Genomic DNA, 20,244 nt, shown 5'->3' with positions numbered 1-20,244 from the left:
AGGGTGGTCAGAGGCTGTAGCCAGTGCACTCAGGACCAAGGACCTTCAGGGTAAAGATTCACCTAAGACTTTCCTGATAAAGCAAGCAAGAAGAACAAAGATGGAATAAGGACCAAAACCTTCCCCCATATAAAAACACACTTCAGGAGGCAGGAGAGAGCGTTTCCATGCACTCCTTCATGTGTTTGATTTGCATCAAATTACATCAGGTTGATGTGATGTAACATGACATCCCCCCACCATGAAATGCATAAATCAAGGCACCCCATAAATTTAAAGGAATAGAGCTCTTTTCCAGAAGTGGCTAATTACTCATAAACAACAGATATTTTATTGCCGTTAAAGTCAGTAGCAGGTTTTTAATAGCCAGAACATTTTGTAACTCAAGCTTTTCATAATGCAGGCCTGGGGAAGCCAAGCATTACCTGTTTGTAGCTCCTCAGGGGTTGCAGAGATCCTGCCAAAGTAGACCACCTCTGGGGAGGCTCCCACAGTCATGCCCGGCTGGGGTGTGCTACCAGCCCTGACCCACCACCGCTCTGCTGAAAATGTCACTCCATGCTCAGGGTTCCTAGTAGGGTCTGGGACTTCCTGCACTCTTGCTCACACCTATTAATCAGGTCCAGACTCCACAGCGAACTACAGATGCCTGCATGGACATCCACATCCTTGCATCCATGCCCACCACAGTCCCTGCATGGGAGAACCCCTCTTCCTACTCAGTCCTGCAGCTTGGGTGAGATGTAGCCAGCTCCCTGCCTCTGACTATAAAATCAGTTTGAGCCATTCAGAATGTTCCATACCCCAGCCTCAGTAATTGGTTCAAGGATCATCACATGACCTATTCCAGGCCAATGAGAATGATAACTAGGGCTTGTCAGGGAGCTACAAGGATGGTTCAGACACTCAGTAAGATCTGGAGCTGTGGCAGCTGTTTTGCTACCAAGAAGAGTCTAAGCGGCTGGCAGTGGGGTTATGCAGCACTGGGGACAAGGCCAGTGCTGAGGAGGTGAAGGAGGAGAGATGTCAGATGCTTGGTGACATTTGAGCTCCTGGATCAAATAGCACCTGAGGCTGAACCATTTACATACTTTGCACTGACATGAGTCAATACAAGTCTCCTGGTGGTTTAAGTTGGTTTGGGTTAAATTTTCAATCACTGGAAACCAAAGGAGTCCTGGCTGATAAACAAATATGCCCTCCCTTCCAGACACCCCCTGGGGCCCTCAGTTACTCCTCTGCCCTTCCAGCCTTCTCCCTGCCCATGATCACACTAAGGTACTCCCACCTTTTTTTTTTTCAATATGTTTTTGGGGAACAGGTGGTGTTTGGTAACATAAATAAGTTATTTAGAGGTGAACTGTGAGATTTTGGTGCACCCATCACCAGAACAGTGTACACTGTACCCAGTGTGTACTCTTTTATCCCTCACCCGCCTCCTACTCTTTCCCTTGAGTCCCCAAAGTCCATTGTATCATTCTTATGCCTTTGCGTCCTCACCATCTTTATTTTCTTCTACCAAACTCATCTAAATCTTGACCATCCTAAGCCCAGAAGGCTCCACGCACACCCCTGGGGTCCTGAGCCATACATCGGCTCGGGCTCTTCCAGAAGCATTGGGTGGGAAGCAGAAGGTGGAAGGCAGCGCCTTCTCCTGTGTGCCCTGGACAGAATGGGCACTCCACCATGGTCACCAAGCATGCACTTCTCACCCTGCCCAGCTGCCTCCTAGCCATTTGCCCAGGGATCTGAAATCCCACTAACGGGTCTTTCCCCAGTGCTTTCCTTATCTGTGTCAAGGAGAAGTGATTTTAGCTATGTTAGGCATGATGTTCCAGAGTCTTCTGGAAGGAAGGCCATGTGGATTTAATAAGTTCCTCTCAGAAGAGCGCCTTGCACACCCTATTATTTTTTTTGCATCCATCCTCCCCTCTTCATCCCCTCCTTGGGTAACTTCTCTGATCTACAGCCAGATGTCCCTGTCCCAGACATGTCTGTCAGCCTCCCTAGAACCCTGAGATGCCCCTGTTACCCACACTCAGATCCCTGTGTGCTCAGCAGACTGTGTTACCTGTGCTCAGTAAATAAGCCAGCCTGCTGTCCATGACAGGGAGCCCCAGGGTGTTTGATGTTGCACAGGTTTGAGGTTCATTCCCTGTGCTCCCTCGGTCAGCCCTGCCCTGGAGAGAGGGATTCCTGGCCTCCTCTTTATTGCACAGTGAGCGTTATAAAGCCCAGAGGCCCAGAGTGACCAGGCACCCACCTAGTGCTCCTGCTCCAAGTCCAGGCCACCCTGCAGCCCACTGTGTGTGTGCCTTGGAAGGTTTAGGAAGTATAAAGGTATCTGGAGCCAGAAACAGGGCACCTAGAGCAGGTGGAGAGTTAAAGAGAGAAAGAAAATGAGCTACATCCAGGTCCTGTGGCCCAGAAACAAAGTGTCCCCTGGCCAGCATCAGCTGAGCTTCAGGGTGGCCGCCCTCGCATACTCACAGCAAGCAGGGCCAGCCCAGGCCCCCAGCAAAGCACCCGGGACTGTAGGTGCAGAGGGCACTGCCCAGACCCTGGGAAACTTGCCCCGTGTCTTTTTTTCAAGACACCATGCTTGGCCCTGGCAGGGAGCCTGGGACTGCCTGTGTCTGACCCCCTGAAATCCCCATCATGTTACTACTTTTCCACCCTCCCACCTGCCCCCACCTCCCTGCCGCCCTTCGCAGCGACCGCTCCCAGGCCCCGTCCCCTGCCACAGCTGCTGTCACTGCCAGCCTTGCTCCTGCCGAAGCCCCCAGGAGGGAGCCCTGCCCTTGCATGCTCTTCGCACAGTCTGGGCAGGCCCTCAGTGGCTGGGGACAGATTGAGCAGACTGTGCAGAGCCTGTCATCTCACTCCAGAAGCCCAGCTGGCAAAGGCCTGGCAAGTGCAACCTCTGATCTATGGAACTGCTTGTTCACCCCAGCATTCTTGGACTCCACAGGTCCCAGTGCCCAGCAGTGACAGAGAAAAGGGATTTACCAATCCACTCATTCACTTCTTCATTCATTAAGGGCATAGAATAGCCACTTGTTCCATTTCTGTCTCTCATTAGCCATAAACTCTGTGACAGCAGTGACAATGTCTCCTTCTATTATTACTGTATCCCTACTGGATACGAGTGCTGGGGGCACCCAACAGATTTTTGGTGCTATTGTTTAATACTGAATATTCTTAATAAAATATTTATTTAGTGGATGAAGAAGTAAATACATAGATGAATAGCTGGGTGGTAGATGGATGAATGGATGGATGGATATGTGGATGGGTGGGTGGAGGAAGGGAGAAAGGAAGAAAGTAAGGGAGAGAAAGAGAAGGGCTAAATAGAAGATGGTTAGATGGATGGGTGGATGGATGGATGGTTGGATGGATGGATGGATGGATGGATGCATGGATGGATGGATGGATGCATGGATGGATGGATGTGTAGATGAGCAGATGAAGGGAGGGATGGGTGGGTGAATGGATGGATGGATGGATGTTTGGTTGGATGGATGGTTGAATGGATGGATAGTTGGATGGATGGATGTGTAGATAGGCGGATGAAGGGAGGGATGGGTGGGGGGTAGACGCATGGATGGATGGATGGATGGATGGATGGTTGAATGGATGGATGGTTGGATGGATGGATGGATGAATGTGTAGATAGGCAGATGAAGGGAGGGATGGGTGGGTGGTGGATGGATACACAGATGGATGGCTATGTGGTTGGGTAGGTGGAGAGAGAGAGAAAAGAAGAAAGGAAGAGAGAGAAAGAGAAGGGCTAAATAGAAGGATAGAAGGATGGGTAGACGTGTGGATGGATGGATAGATGGAATGGGCAAATGAAGCCTTCTATGTGCTAGGTGTTATGAGAACTGTGGAGATATGCCTGGACAAGTCTCCTCTAGAAAGGAAGAGGGTCAAGACCTGATACCCAAACTGAGAACAGGAAGAACACAGTAGGTCCCCCCATGGGCTATACTCTTGCAGGGAGGTGGCAGGAGAATTCAGAGAAAGGAAAAGGTAAAATTCAGCATCCATTATAATATTACTTGACAGCTAGTAAACTTTTTCTTGGGCAGTAGGGGTCTTAGCTTAGGGAGATATCTTTAGTCCTTTCTAGAAAAATTAATGCTAAGGAGGAGAGGGGCTACTCTATCTTGGGATCTTTCTGATGCAACTTCCTTGGGCCAGAATCCATCCTAAACCTCTTAGGTCAATATGTCCTGTCTTCAGGAGGTTTTCTGTAGAGCCCTGTTTCCTAAAATCCTAAACTCTCTAGTAGCTAAGGGTCCCCTCACGTGTTTCAGAAAACAAACAAAATAAAAATAGTCTAAAAGGGCCTTACAGATCTGTGCTCCCAGTTTCAGGCACCCTCATATCACCTTCCTGATGCTTTTTGCTATAGAGTTGTACTGCAATAAACTACCTTCACATTTTTTCCCATGTTTTTGTACCCCTGCTAATATTTTTTTAATTAATTCACTATTTTTTACTTTAATGCATTTAAAAGGAAAGTATACCATTACCCTAAATGGAAATTTGTATCACTTGCTCTAAATTAAAGGTAATTATAAAAATAAATAAAATGAGAACAATGTTATTAAATTCTGGCTGAATACTGCTGCCTGCAGCCGGCTCTAGCCTGGGGCCTGCTCTCGTGTACAGAGGGAGGCTGGCAGAGGTAGAAGGTGTTAAAGACACACTGGGGGATGGAAGGGGCTTCACCCCTGGAGACCCCAGGGAGCATGACAAGGGCAGATCTCTCACCCTGTGTCTTCGGTTATTTTACACGGGTGTCTCCGTATCTTCTGAACTTGCCAGGCCAGAGACAGTGGCACGCGCCCGAAATCCCAGTACTTTGAGAGGCTGAGGTAGGAGGATCACTTGAGCCCAGGCATTTGAGAACAGCTTGGGTAACATGGTGAGACTCCAATCTCTACAAAAAATTTAAAAATTACCAGGCGCAGTGGCATGCCTGTAATCCCAGCTACCCAAAAGGCCAGGAATTGGGAGGCTACAGTGAGCTCTGATTGTGCCACTGCACTCCAGCCTGAGTGACAGAGTGAGATCCTGTCTTTAAAAAAGAAATTAAAAAAAAAAATGAAGTCGCCCTGGGCACCACCAATGGCTTGCTTCTACCTGGTCAGGACAGGCTGTCACTCAGCTCTTCCTTTAACCAACCGGGATCTTCAGGCCACAGTAGATTAGGATCTTCTTAAGAAGTTCTGAATAAATGGGAACCGATGGAGTTTTCCTCCTCATTAAAGAAAAAAAAGTAATTTTAAAATCTATCAACTTCTCCCTTCTCTGCACGCTGGGTCCTCTACATATCTATCCCTGACCTTCACTGCCTCCAAAGCCCAAAGGACCCTGTCTCGGTCGGGAGCCTGCTCTACTTTCAGGGAGCACAGATGTCCCAGAGGGACAGCTGGTGACAGATCCCTACTTCCCTCAAAGCCACAGGAAAGAAGAGCCCTGTCTGCTGCACAACTTCAACCTCAGCGTGTAAGTGAAGGCGAACGATGAAACCCACCAAAAAACACACACATGCAAACCAAGCGTTCGTCTCAGGCAGGCTAAAGTTCTAGTTGTACTCAGAACCTGGCCCAAATGGACGATTCACAGCTTTTCCTCTGAAGATAAAGACTCCGAAAATGGCACCATAATTCTGAGGCTGGATCCTGAAAACCTACCTTGTTTTTCCCTTTCAAGAGAGGAATATTTCAAATATCAGTGAAATATTTATAAGAACAACTAAATAGATGGGATTTAGCTTCACAATGAACCACACTTTTTTTTTCCTCAGAGGGCAAAAAAAAGAGAATTTAGGATTTTCTTTTGTAAAAAGATTTTGTTTTTCCTGATATTGCCTGAGCTGATGCTTCTGACGCTAGAGATTATCTGCGCGGCAGCCGGGCTTGTTGTAATTAACACACAAGTAGCAGCTCTACTTCCTAGTAATATATTTTTCTAAGACTTTGATGATGCTAAGAGATTTTGAATCCCACATTGCAGACTTTGAAGAAACTGCATTGGATAGAGACACCTTAGATGAAATTGAAAATAACTCAGGTTTAATATGCCTCCCCAGGAGCCTTCCAGAAAGAATGGGTTAAAGGTATTTGTACACACTGCACTGTGGATCGGGGTATAAGGAAGTTGGTCTTGTGGGGCCTTCCAAGACATAAGAGTTGTGATCAGGCCTTCTTCTTTGGGGGTATTTTGGCCCCTAAGTATCTTCTTTGGTCTCAAACATAAATGGCTTCCTTAAAGGATTTAATTAATTCTTAAATGTGCACAGGGCCCATGAGCACAAACATTAACTTGTTAAAAGCGTTAAGCCAGATTCTGTTCTCAGCCACGCAGAAGCAGTTCCCCGTGACATCCCTGGGAGTGTCACATGCAGGCTGGGTCCCTGCAGATGCCCTGCACCCTTTCTGCCCAGTGCCCAGCCTGCCTGTGGCTCCTGCAAGCACTGGGTCATGGCTCATCCCAGGACCGGCCACCACAATCTGGCCTCTCCTCCAGCCCCCAGAAGCAGCACTCGGATGGGAACTCTGTCCCCTCCTGCTTTGCTGCCTTTCCTCTTCACTGAGCTGCCCGGGTTGCTGATGGCTTCTCCGTGCCTGGCAAGGATGCCTTGGAGCAGAGGACATGTTGGGAGTCCTGCCCGGATGGGGAGAGCCGTGGTGAGAGAAGCCTCACGCCAAAGCCTCCCCAGATGTGAGCGCATCAGGAGACGGAGCATGGTGCCTCTTCTCAGACCCCATCCAATCCTCCTGCTCCTCACACTGCTGGCCCATTTGCACATTCAGCTCTCGTCTTATACAAAACCCAAGTTTCCTTTATTTTATCTGTCTTGGGTAGAATCTGATTTAAAACAGAAGAAGCAACATTTATCGTTTGTAAAATTAGCCATGCACACATACACACACGTGAGTATACACACATATGTGTGTGTGTTTGTAATGATGACATATGCTTCTGGTTACAGAGAAAGGGCATTCTTAGGAAGTACTGGAAGGAGTGAAAACTGGTATATTTTTTCTGAAAGCAGTTTGGCATTATAGATCAAAAGGCTCAAAAACATTTATAAACTATGACTCAGTTTTCCATTCCTAGAACAAACCTAGAATGCTATCAGCAATAAAGACAAAACTGTACGGAAATGCTATTTATAGTGAGAAAAACACACAGACGCCCCAAATGTTCAAGAGTAGGGGAATGGTTACATCAAAGCCACGAAGGAGTGTTCTGCCTTAAAAATTAGGCTTTCAAAAGACATTTCAGTGGATGGGAACATGCCCATGATAACATTTCAAGTGAAAGATACAGTTATGGTTACAGTTTGGTCCCAATTCTGAAAAAGAAAAGAATATATAGGCATAGAAAATAAAGAAAAAATAACAAAATGTTATTTCTGGGTGGCGCGACCAACACTCTTCTCAATGCTATTGTGTATTTTCCAAACTAGTTCATGGACACACATCGTTTCTCTAATCAGAAAAATATAAAGTTATTTCTGAAGGGAAAATTAAAATAAAAGAAAATCCATCCTCATTCAGCAGAGACCAATCTTCAATACTTAATTTTTAAAAGAAAATTTTTGGTAACTGGCCATATATCTAGTCTGCACCAGAATTAAGTAAATAAGAGTTTAAAATAATAATAACCATTATAACAATTCAAGTACCTTAATTGCATAATTTGGAAGAAAATGACTCCCAGAGGTGAAGGTTTAGTGATGGTGGCATGAAGGAAATGGGTACCTCTTGAGACGGGCACATCATCATAGACACCCTTCCAACCCCAGCCAACCCCACCTTCAGAGGAACCACCTCTGTCCCATCTTTGCAGATCCCTAGGCAGAATGCCCAGTACACATGTAGATGTTCCAAAAATGTAACTGAAGTGAGTAAAGATGCTATTTAACATCTTATGAGGAAGGGTGCACAAGTTTATTTTTTTCTCCTGAGATATTTGAAATTTTACAAAAAACCCTAGAAGTCTAAATATTTCTGTTAAATTCAACCAACACTTACTAAGCATCTATCATTTAGATTCAACAAAACAAAGAGCATTAAGTTAATTTCCTGTCATCCATGCTGCACTCACGGTGGGAATGAGTGAACGCACTTCACCTGGGAAAGGCTGCCTTCTCCAGAGAAGAGAAAAAACTACACAGTGAGTAGGTCAGAGATGCCGCCTTCATTTTAGAATGGGACACCAGGAATGCTCCATCAATGTCAAAAATGATGATGCAAGATTTAAAAATCGACCATAATAGGCCAGTGAACAAATCTATGTGATCATTTTGATAGACGTCAAAAATCCTCCAGCAAAATTGGGTATTTGTTTCTGATTTAAAAAAAAAAAAAAAGAAACGCTTGGCAACACAAAAATAAGATCATGAAAATATACTTATATCAAAACAACCCAAGCCAGGCATGGCGGCTCACACCTGTGCTCCCAACACTAACGAAGGCCAAGCGGGGAGGATTGCTTGAGCCCAGGAGTTCAAGACCAGCCTAGGCAACACAGCGAGAGCTTGTCTCTACTAAAAGAAAAAAAAAAATTGCTGGGCATAGTGACATGTCACCTATTTGGGAGGCTGAGGTGGGAGGATCATTTAATTCCAGGAGTTCAAGGCTGCAGTGAGCAATGATTGTGCCACTACAATCCAACCTGGGCAATAGAGAAAGACCCTGTCTAAAAAAAAAACAAAAAATCCGAACCCCAAAACATGTCCTTGTGATAAAACACTAGAGACGTTTTCATCAAAATTAAAAACAAACTAAAGATGCAAAGCTGCCCTATCACCCCAATTCTTAAATATTGTTATGGAAGTTCTAGTTAATGCAATTAGCAAAGAAAATTAAATAAGAACTATAAATATTGGAAATAAGAAAACTTTTTCTTTTTTTTTCTAATGGTATGTTTGTATTTAGAGAATTCCATTAAATCTTAAAACCCAGAAAGTCGAAATTTAAATAAAATTTGCAGTGGATTGTATCAAGATGGAAAACTGGACGCATTCACCCTCCTTCTCTGCCACCTCAAATCCCTGGAAATGGCATAAAAGATGTTTTTTTTCACATAGAATAATTCCCTAATGGCACTAAATAAACAAGAAGCAGGTCATCGGCATGCCAGGAATGTTGAGATATTCCTGAGGATGGAAAGTAAATGAAATCAGGGCCAGGCACAGTGGCTCATGCTTATAATCCCAGCACTTTGGGAGGCCAAGGCAGGCAGATCACCTGAAGTCAGGAGTTCGAGACCAGCCTGGCCAACATAGTGAAACCCTGTTTCTACTACTAAAAAAAAAACAAAAACAAAAACAAAAAAACTACAAAAATTAGCTGGGCGTGGTGGCATGCACCTGTAATCCCAGCTATCTTCAGGAGGCTGGGGCAGGAGAATTGTTTGAACCCAGGAGGTAGAAGCTACAGTGAGCTGCGATTGTGTCACTGCACTCCAGCCTGGATGACAGAGCAAGACTCCATCTCAAGAAAGAAAGAAATAAATAATATAGATGGGATCAGATCAATAGACATAGGCCAAAGAACAGCCTCAAATACACTGTGGGGAAAGAACTTGAAAATAATGAGCTGATCTATAAAAACTCAAAATGGAAAGTGCAGTGGTAGAGGGAAGCATCATCCTCAAAGTCAAATGCCAAGTATTATCCAAGGCTAAAAATATGAATCACCTAACCAGAAAAATGTTCTAGAGTGAGGACAGGGGACTGGAAAGACAGGAGAGAGTTTAAAGTTGTCCCATCAATGTGGTGGGGAAGAAGATGGCAGGGCCGCCTACTAGGAAGGCAAGCACCTGAGTCTCCCAGTGCCAGAGAGAAAGCCTGGCCCCTTCCCAGGGAGGATGGGGAGGGCAGGGAGGAGGTGGGTGAGTCCCAGCCTGCCTATTTTCCTGCCCACACACCCCACACTGCGCATCTTATTGTGAGTCTGACAGTCCCAGAACCCTCCACAGTAAGAGCCAATAAGCATCCCTCCCATGCCATGTAGAGCCTGATGGGGTAACAGACCTAGAGAACCACAGAAGAATATCTGCTGGGCACCAATACTAAGCCACTACTCCTCTTTTCACAAAAACAAATGACAAAATAGCTCACTACACATGTGAAGGAAGCTAAAAACACAACAAAGAAGAACCAAGATATACCGAAAAAAAAAAGAAAGAATTCAGAGGACAAGGATAATTTAATAAAAAATTCTAACTAGTATCTTCACAAAAAGGAGAATATTGCAACCATAAAGAGAGAAATGACTGATGGGAAATAGAGTCATCAGAGAAGGAAAAGACAAAAAAGTGTTGGAAATTCAAAATTTGATTGCATATGTTTTCTTTAAATCCCTATTGAAGATCTAAAAGCTGAGTAGACATGGTCCCAGCCAAATTCCTGACATGAAAGATCATGCTGAAAGTAGTACAAAAATAATGAAATGGAAAGTATAGGAGATAAATGGAAAGACATGCAGATACAATCCAAAGTGTCTAATACCCATCAAGTAGAAGTTCCAGAAAGAACAAGCGAGTTAAGGATTGAAAAATGATGATGATGGGCAGGGCGTGATAGCTCACGCCTGTAATCCCAGCACTTTGGGAGGCCAAGGCAGGCAGATCACGAGGTCAGGAGATCGAGACCATCCTGGCTAACACGGTGAAACCCTGTCTCTACTAAAAATACAAAAAATTAGCTGGGCACGGTGGTGGGCACCTGTAGTCCCAGCTACTTGGGAAGCTGAGGCAGGAGAATGGTGTGAACCCGGGAGGCTGAGCTTGCAGTGAGCCAAGATCGTGCCACCGCACTCCAGCCTGGACTACAGAGCAAGACTCTGTCTCAAAAAAAAAAAAAAGATGATGATGATGATGATGACGACGACGATGATGATCATGAAGATTTTTCAAAATAAAAAGAGTTACGTTTGAAAGAATCCCCCAGCTGATGGGAAAATTTCTGGAGAAAAGAATTCACACACTGTCACATCAAGAAGAGACCTCCAACCTCCAGAAAGAAAGTGGAAAAAACAATGCTAGAAGGAAAAAAAAGAGAAGGAAGAGAAGGAGAAGAAGGAAGAAGGAAAAGGAAGAGGAAGAGGATGAAGAAGAAGAGGGAGAAGAAGAAGAAGGAGGAGGAGGAGGAGGAGAAGGGGGAGGGAGAAGAGGAGGAGGGGAGGGAGAAGAGGAGGAGGGGGAGGGAGAGGGAGACAGGGAGGAGGGGGAGGGAGAGGGAGACAGGGGGGAGGGAGAGGGAGACAGGGAGGAGGGGGAGGGAGAGGGAGACAGGGAGGAGGGGGAGGGGGAGGAGAAGAAGGAAAAGGAGGAGGAGGAGAAGAAGGAGAAGGAGGAAGAGAGGAGGAGGAGGGGAAGCAGAAGCAGGAATAAGAAGGAGGAGGAGGAGGAGGAGAAGAAGAAGAAAGAGAAGAGGAAGAAGAAAACAGCTTACCCACATAGGAATGAGAATTGGACTGTCATCAGACTTCTCAATGACAGCACTGCATGTTTCAAAATGGTCAGGTAATATTTTCAAAGGGCTGGGGGAAGTTATTTTAAACCTAGAATTCTATATGTTGCATCAAGTGCAAAATAAAATAACACATTTTCAGATAAAAAGGACTCAGACTCACTCTGAAATCATTAAAGATTTTATATAACAGAGGAAATAAAATAAGTAAACCAAAGGTCAGTTTCTATTTATATTTAAGTTCAAATAATGGGTAGTGCATAATGGTTTTTATAAAGTCTGGAATTTAAATCACAGATCATTTTCACATGAAGGAAAGGCAAAGGACATGGGACTGGGATGGATGACAGATAAGGCTTTGTCTTGTTCAAGGGAGGATATGGATGCTGAATGCATATATGCACACACACACACATTTAAAATATGTGTCAGAAATTAAGCATTCTCATTATGTGACCAAACCCCAGGTGTACACTTTTAAATCAGAAAAGAAAAAAAATGAAACAAAATTTCATCCATGCAATAAAAGAGAGAAAACTTCATATGCCATGATTAACAGACAACATAAAAACGATAGCAAAAATTAAACATATTAGTAAACTTAATAAATGTTAATGGCTTAAAATCATGTATAAAAAAGAAAGAATTTCAAATATTGGATTAGGTTAAATATATGCCCACCATTCCCCAGTTTTATATTCTTTATTTGAGAACCAGTTTCACATAAAGGTTGAAAATTTAAGAATGCAAAAGACATATACAAAGCAACATCAATAAAACAAAAGTAAGTAGTGAAATAGTAGTATCATATAAAATATAATTTGAGGTCAAAACATTAAATAGGTACAGGGAAATTTTTTTTTTTTTTTTTTTTTGAGACAGAGTCTCGCACTGTTGCCCAGGGTTGGAGTGCAGTAGCACGATATTGGCTCACTGCAGTCTCCACCTCCCAGGTTCAAGTGATTCTCCTGCCTCAGCCTCCTGAGTAGCTGGGATTACAGGCACCCGCCGCCACGCCTAGCTGATTTTTTGTATTTTTAGTAGAGACAGGCGGTTTCACCATGTTAGCCAGGCTGGTCTCGAACTCCTGACCTCATGATTTGCCCACCTCGGCTTCCCAAAGTGCTGAGATTACAGGTGTGAACCACCGTGCCCAGCCAGTACAGGGAATTTTTATGTCAAGAAAGAATACAGTCTATCAAAGAACTTCAAGGAGCAATCATAGTGATGAACTTCTATGCACCTAGCAACAAAGCTATAAAATACATAATGCAAAAGCGGGTAATGTAATGTAAAACTAACAAATTCATCATGGAAAAGGTTATCATGCCTTCCTCAGATAGAATATTAGACTTTAAAAATAAATGTTTAAAAATAAGAATGACAGAACTCCATACCCAACAGAAAATATGAATTCTTTACAAACATCCATGCAACATCTCAAAAATGTTACATGTATTACAGCATACAAAAATACCTGAATAAAGTTCCAAAACCTATAAATCTTATTAAATACCTGTTCAAATTAAAAGTAAAAACAAAGCAATAGCAAAATAAACGAATAAAAATTCTAGGATGTGGTTAAGAAGGTAGTCAAATGAGACTTTATATAACCTTTAATGTAATGAATAGAAAGTGAAAAGAATTGAAAACAAATGAACAAAGCCTTCAATTCCATAAACTAGGGAGGGGGGTAATAAAAATAAACCTGATGAAAGTAAGAAGGGATTCATAAAAATAACAGCAGACACTAATTAAATAGAACACACTCCACACCCTTTCCCCCAAAAGGCTCATTCAATACAACTAAAAACAGTTTCTTTGAAAAGACCAAGAAAATAAATGTGGCAATATGGATAAGAATAAAGAGAGAAAAATGAAAAACATGGGATTGAGGAAGGGAATATAAATTCAGATACAAAAGACATGTTAAAATAATGATAAAATACAGAACAACTTTACACCATTAAATCTGAAAATCTACACTAAAATAAATGAATTGTCTAAAAAAATTATCAGATATGACAATGAGAAGTAACATACCTGAATAAAAGGGTAACTATAGAAGAAATTTAAAGATAATGAACATTTACATTTAAAAAAAAAGCCTCATCAGTTTTATGTTCATAGTTTACCAGAAGTTCAAAGAAACAGATCGTCTCTGTTTATAAACCATCTCAGAACACAGAAAAGATAGAAAGTTTCTCATTTCATTCTCTGAGACTAGGATAGTGCTACTAGATATAGCATATAAGACAAAAAGAAAGAAGGGATAGAGGAGAAAGAGGGGAAGGAGGAGAAGGGGAAAAGGAAGGACAAGAAATACTGTTACTACTATTACTACTACTTTCTATTAGAAGCTATAAGGCAATCTCATTTATAAACATCAATATAAATATCAAATAAAATATTAGTGAAATGAACCATACAGTATATTCACATAATTTATTAAAGAACAACTAGAGTTTACCCCCAATAATTCAAGATTCATTCAACAATAGAAAGTCTACTAATTCACTATATTAATATCTTACAAGAGAATAATCATATTATATCAATAACATCCCAAGATTACTTGATAAAATTCAACACTCATTCCTGATTTATAAAAAGATAAATGGCCAAATCACACATTATGTTTACTGGCAAAACATTAGAATTATTTCTGTTAAAGCTAGCAACAAGACACTCTGTCCTGGAAGTCTTAGTCAATACAAACAATGTGAAATTTTTGGAAAAAAAAAAGAAATTATGAGTTGTAATTATTTACAAGGACCAGGCAAAACTGTCATTATTCACAGTTGAAAATGACTGTACCTAAAAGATCCAAAGAATAAAGTACAAAACTATTAGTACTAATAAATGTGTAGTAAGATGTCAAGGATAAAATTAATATACTGAAAATGATCATTTTCCTGTATAAAAAAAAAACTGTAAATTGTCAGAGGAAATTTCAAACACCCAGAATAAATAGAATAAGAAATGGGCAAAATCTATAAAAGTAAAACATAAAACTTTACAAAAGGGCATAAAATAAGACCTGAATAGAGCTATACCATGTTCATGGATGAAATGGTGATATTGTAAATACATAAATTTTTTTAAAATTAATCTATAAATCCGAGTCAAATTATCAATAAGATCATCTATCAAACTTAGCAAGTGAAATCTAAAATTCATCATTAAAAAATGTGATAATTGCCAAGCAAGTTTTAAGAAAGAATAAAAAGACAGCATGTGTACTATCAAATCAAAATACAGTAAAACTATAATAATTGAAATAATGTGGTAGTATACAGAAGTAGACAAATATGTCAATGAACCAGGTAGAGAGAAGCCCCAAAGTGACACGTGGTTTTGATAAAGGTGATGATTCAGATATAAAAATAAACTGATCAGTAAACATATTGAGACAATAGGCTATGCATTTAAAAAATACATCACACAACATTACTTCACACAAAAATAGTTTTAAAACTAAGAAGTCATCACTAAAATCATAGGAGAATTTTTTTATAATCCTTGATAAAGACTTTTTAAAATGAAGCCATATAAAGTTGTATAAATAAAAATATATCTTTAACTATATGCTAAAGGAAATTCATATAAAAATTTTAAAAATTTGGTGCATCAGATTGCAAAAAAAACTAAAAAGCTTTATTTATATATTGTTGGTACAGGTTTGGGAAACTGACCGTTCTCACACACTATCAGCAGAAAAGTAAACTGGTGCACCCTGTTTAGAAAGCAATTCTTCAATATCCATGAAAACTTTAAATGTGCATACCCTTCAACCTAACAATACCACTTGGAGGTATCTATATTATAGAAATATTCACATGTGTATGTGCCAGAAATTTTTTTGCAGCATTTTTTTAATTGGAGAAAGAATGGAAATGATTCAATCACTGATCCATTGGAAAATACCTAAGTAGTTACGGTACATCCATATCATGGAATTTTGTCCAAGTTTAAGAGAATTAAATAGATCTCTATATTCTTAAGTATATAAATGCTAGTGTCAAATCAATGCGTATAGGGTTTTGCCATGTTTGTGAAAAACAAGAACTCCTTTGTATTTATATGCATTTGTGCATGTGCAGAGATAATGCCAATCCATGAACAATTATTACCTCTCGAGAAGAGGGTGAAATTGAGGTGAAGGTGAGAGATTTAAAGAAGACCTTCACTTTTCATTGTTTATTTATTTGAAATAATTTTTTAAAGTTATTTTATTTATAAATTTCAAAGAACAAAAAGTAAATGGAGTTTTCCTATATATCTTATATATCAGTTGGAAAATGTAATTTTAAAATCTCTTTAATAGAAAATTATGAATATGTGTGCAATGTGTGAATACAAAATTTTACCCTAATGATATACATCAAAATAAGCACTTAATGGATTAGAAATCTATATTTAAAATAAAATCATAAATACTTAAGGTGAATTTAGGAGTATACTAATATGTTAATGGGGTAGGAAATTATTTTCAAAGCATGACACTAAAAAGTAAAGGAATAGATTAAAAGATTTAATCACTTAAATCCCTTTATCTCATTAGAAATCACCATGTACAGACTATTTTTCCAAGTGAAATACTTGGAAGAAACAATTAGAAGATGTGTATAAGACAAAGGGTTAATATCTCTGATGTATGAAGAGATGCTACAGTTAAAAAAAAACAATTCAAATACCCAAAAGGAAACCAGACAGAAGGCATAAACAGGTAATTCACCAAAGGGAATTAGAGACATTCCATTAAAGATATGTATCTTTACATCTATACAGATAGATATCTACATAAAATATAGATATACATACATATTAAGCTTGAGAAATAAAAAGCAAAATGAGACAGTTTGCATATAAAATTAGTACGGTGTACCACTTTGTTAAATAACATTCAGACTTGAAGGAATATAAGGAAAGGGACAGGGTCATAATTTGTATGGCAGTGCTGGTGGTGGGGGGACGTAATTTAACATAACATGCCTGAAGGGCAATTTGGCAACAGGTATTCAAATCTTTAAATGTGCATTCTCTTTAACCTGGCAATTCCACTTCTAGCAATTAAACCTAAGGAAATAATTAAGAATGTGTACAAAGATTTAGCTGAAATGATGTTCATCAAAGTGTCATTTATAAAAGTACACCTAGATTGCCCTTCTTCCTTGTCTGCTGCCAAGGAAGGGGGGAGCAGGGGGGCCAGGGATTCGGAAGGAGAAAATTAGACAGGGTGCCTCCCAAGGATAACAACATAAGAAAAGAGAGCTCTGTAAGATTAGCAAGGCTTGAGATGTCCTTTAGCAGAACAAGGTGGTCTGAATCTCATAGGCCTGCTGCAGCCTATTGGCAGGAAATACACTCTCCAAGTTCAAAACCTCTGACTTTTATTTATTTATTCATTCATTTATTCAGCAAATATTTATTGAGCAACTACTCTGTGCCAGACACCATTCTACATACCAGGGATGAATGTTTAGATAGAAAGATATGGATAGATGGATGAATGGATGGATGGATGGATGAATAGATGAATGGATGATAATGGATAAATGATGGATTTGTGGGTGGATGGATGGATGAGTGGATGGATGGATGGATGGATGGATGGATGGATGGATAAATGGATGATAATGAATGAATGAATGAATGAATGATGGATTTGTGGGTGGATAGATGGATGAATGGCTGAGCAGATGGATGAATGGATGAATAGACAGATGAATAGATGGATGATGATAGATGAAGGATGGATAGAAGATTGATGGATGGGGGATGGATGAATATATAGATGGATGGATGATAGATGGATAGAGAATAATGGATGGATGAATAGATGGAAGGATAGATGTATGAATAGATGGAAGGATAGATGGATGGATGATGGCTAGATGGACAGATGGATCAATGATGGCTGATGGATGGATGGACATATGGAAGGATGAATAACTAATTACTAACAACCAAAGGAATAAAACAAAAGCAGATTGCAACTGTGATGTGACCACTTTGATACCCTTCTTCCACTTACTTCCTGTGCCCTCACCAATATCCCTCCCAGCTGCTGAAATTGGCAGAGAGAGCAGCTCACAACTCTCACCAGAGGTCAAGAAGATTTAATGGCAGTAGAAAATAGTGATGACTTCTTAATTCCTGGAGAAAAGGCTGTGGCCTGGACAAATAATGCAGATAGAGTACTGAAGGAAAGAAGTTCAAGGAACAAAGGTGGTGATGGGAAGGGGAGGCTGGCTCACAAGCGCACCCCCTGGATACCATGTACTAATCAAAAATGGTACAGACAAATGCTTAACACCTGTGAGCAGACACTCAGAAGGTTAGGGCAATTATACTAGTGGCCAATTTTACTAGAATGCAACACCCAGATTTCCACCCTTCTCCCCATGGTCTATAATGGCCTGGATTCAATCACCACAAACCCAAAGCAAAAAACAGGTTGAACTTCCTCTACACCTCTGTGCACACATGTACACGTGCACGGGTACATGCATCCACTCACACAAAAAGAAACACAGCCCATCTTTCTCATAACCCACCTCCAATCCAAAAGTATATGCCTGAGACCCCTTCAGGGTTGGTGATGAGTGGGCCAAGGCAGGTACTCATAGTGCCCATCACATCAGAGAAAACCCAACTGATTTCATGACGGCCACTTTCCTCTCAACAAAGGAAACCCCAATCATCCTCTGTGAGCCAAAGACAAGGAGCCCAGTCCCCAGATCTAATGAGAGAAAAAGAAAATTGGAAACCATCTGTATTTCTACCCACAGGACTGGATTAAATAAATCAATCATGGTAGAGTCATGCAATTGTTTTTGCACTCATCAAGAAGGGTGCAGAAGAATACATTAAATTCAGTGGCTGTTCACAAAATGGTATGCAAACATAATCCACTTTATGTACAACAACAAAAAGAGAGAATATATATGCATAAGGGCCTCAAAGGAGGGACAGCAAAGAACTCATCTTGGTGATCACCCAGGGATGTCCATTCCCTTCCTGCTGCTCAGAACACAAAGAGGGGATGTTGGAAACCCTAACGTGAAGCCTGTTGGTCAGAAGTTTGTGAGGCCCCAGCTTGTGACTGGCGTCTGGGGCGGGACCATCTTGGGGACTGAGCTCTCACCCTGTGGGATCTCCAGGTAGATGGTGGCAGAATTGAATTGGGGGACACCCAGCTGGTGTCCACTGCTGGGTGTGTGGGAAGCCCCCCACCCTGACATTTGGTCACAGAAGTCTTCTTCTGTGTTGATGACTATAGTTGTAGTGTGAGAGAAGAGGAAAATCATGGTTGGAGAGTTTTCTCAAAACAGCAAGCTGATTTTGATATCAGCTCATTATGTAATGGTCAGAAAAACTAGCAAAATGTCAATATAAACAAAAAGGAAGAAACATCCTTTGTAGATTTTTCAGCCTTCTGGGGATCATAAGGTCGGTCTGTTGGCCACACAGGACAGGGTAGGTCAGGGAGGAGCAGAGTAGAGTTGTAGGGCTGGCTCCCTGGTTCTGGTGATCCTTTATCCAGCCACCTGCTGTGACCCCAGTAATAAGTGAGCAAAGTAACAGGCACAAGAAAGCCAGCAACTTCTGCAAAAGCAAAATCCCCCCTCATTAAAGTAACTGATGGGACCCGACATGATTGCAGTCAGTCCAGGGTCCACAATAGAGACAACAGGGGTTTGGGATGCCCTCTGTCTACTCTGTGGATCTCCTCTCTGCTCGCATCTCTTTCTACACTGTTTAGGGATCAAACATCTTTTAAAAGGTTATCACCATGAGAAACTGACATGATAGCAACACTCAGGGAAATGCCAACAAGTTGTGGTGGCCCCTGCTTTAAAGGAGCACACCCGCCACAGAAAACTTGTTCATTGGAGGCTGTCACACAGTCATTCCACAGACAGTCTCCAAGGGTCACTCTATGTCAGGCACCAAGCTGTGCCAGCCCTGGCACGTTGCTTAACCCTTAAAAGGAAAACTGGCCGCACCATTTCCCAGTGTAGAAACAGAGCTGGGAGATGACCCCAATCACTGCTAGATAATCCAAGTTTCCTCAATGCTTGGAGCTAAAAATATGCATTTCCTATCTCAGGTATTTATAGCCCTACAATGTATCCTTCCTCAACAGCAGAGATCTCCTACATCAGCCTGCAGTCTCCTGGCCAAAATCCCTGTTGGCCTGGAGTAAACGGGTGTGGATTTCAAAGAAAACACCTTCAGAACCTTCCCCCACCCATGACTGTGGCAATTTAAGATTCTTGCTCAGTGGCACCTGCTCCTGATGCTTTCCCAGTCCTTAACTCTCTTCTCTTAACTCTGCTCCTCCCTGACCTACCCTGTCCTGTGTGGCCAACAGACTGACCTTGTGATCCCCAGAAGGCTGAAAAATCTGCAAAGGATGTTTCTTCCTTTTTGTTTATATTGATGTTATATTAACTCCACTCTCTCGTCTCCCACTCCTCTTCCTTGGGTTGTTTCTCCCTGGACATGCATCGCGGTTGACTAGTTGTTCCCTTTTCTCGGTGTCCCTGCTAGGCTATAAATTCATATGTTAGCAATGATTGTGTCTCTCCTATGTGCCCTGCACATGGAACAATGCACATATTTCTAGCATGGAAGATACTCAGGAACTCCTGACTTTAGAGATCCTTCAGGTCTGAAAAGATAGAAACAGTGGCTGCGCATGGTGGCTCACGCCTGTAATCCCAGCATTTTGGGAG

At 41.5% G+C, this 20,244-nt stretch overlaps 1 protein-coding gene across 12 annotated transcripts in view; it reads right to left on the bottom strand.

Moving 5' to 3' along the window:
- Positions 1 to 20,244, bottom strand: part of ZNF536 (zinc finger protein 536) — a 487,338-nt gene that overhangs the window by 285,268 nt on the left and 181,826 nt on the right. The gene's annotated exons all lie outside the window — the stretch shown is intronic.

Source organism: Pongo pygmaeus, chromosome 20, assembly GCF_028885625.2.
Source record: "Pongo pygmaeus isolate AG05252 chromosome 20, NHGRI_mPonPyg2-v2.0_pri, whole genome shotgun sequence".
NCBI lineage: Eukaryota > Metazoa > Chordata > Mammalia > Primates > Hominidae > Pongo > Pongo pygmaeus.
Note: the sequence above shows the minus strand (reverse complement) of the source record. Positions and strands in the feature narration are given on the sequence as shown.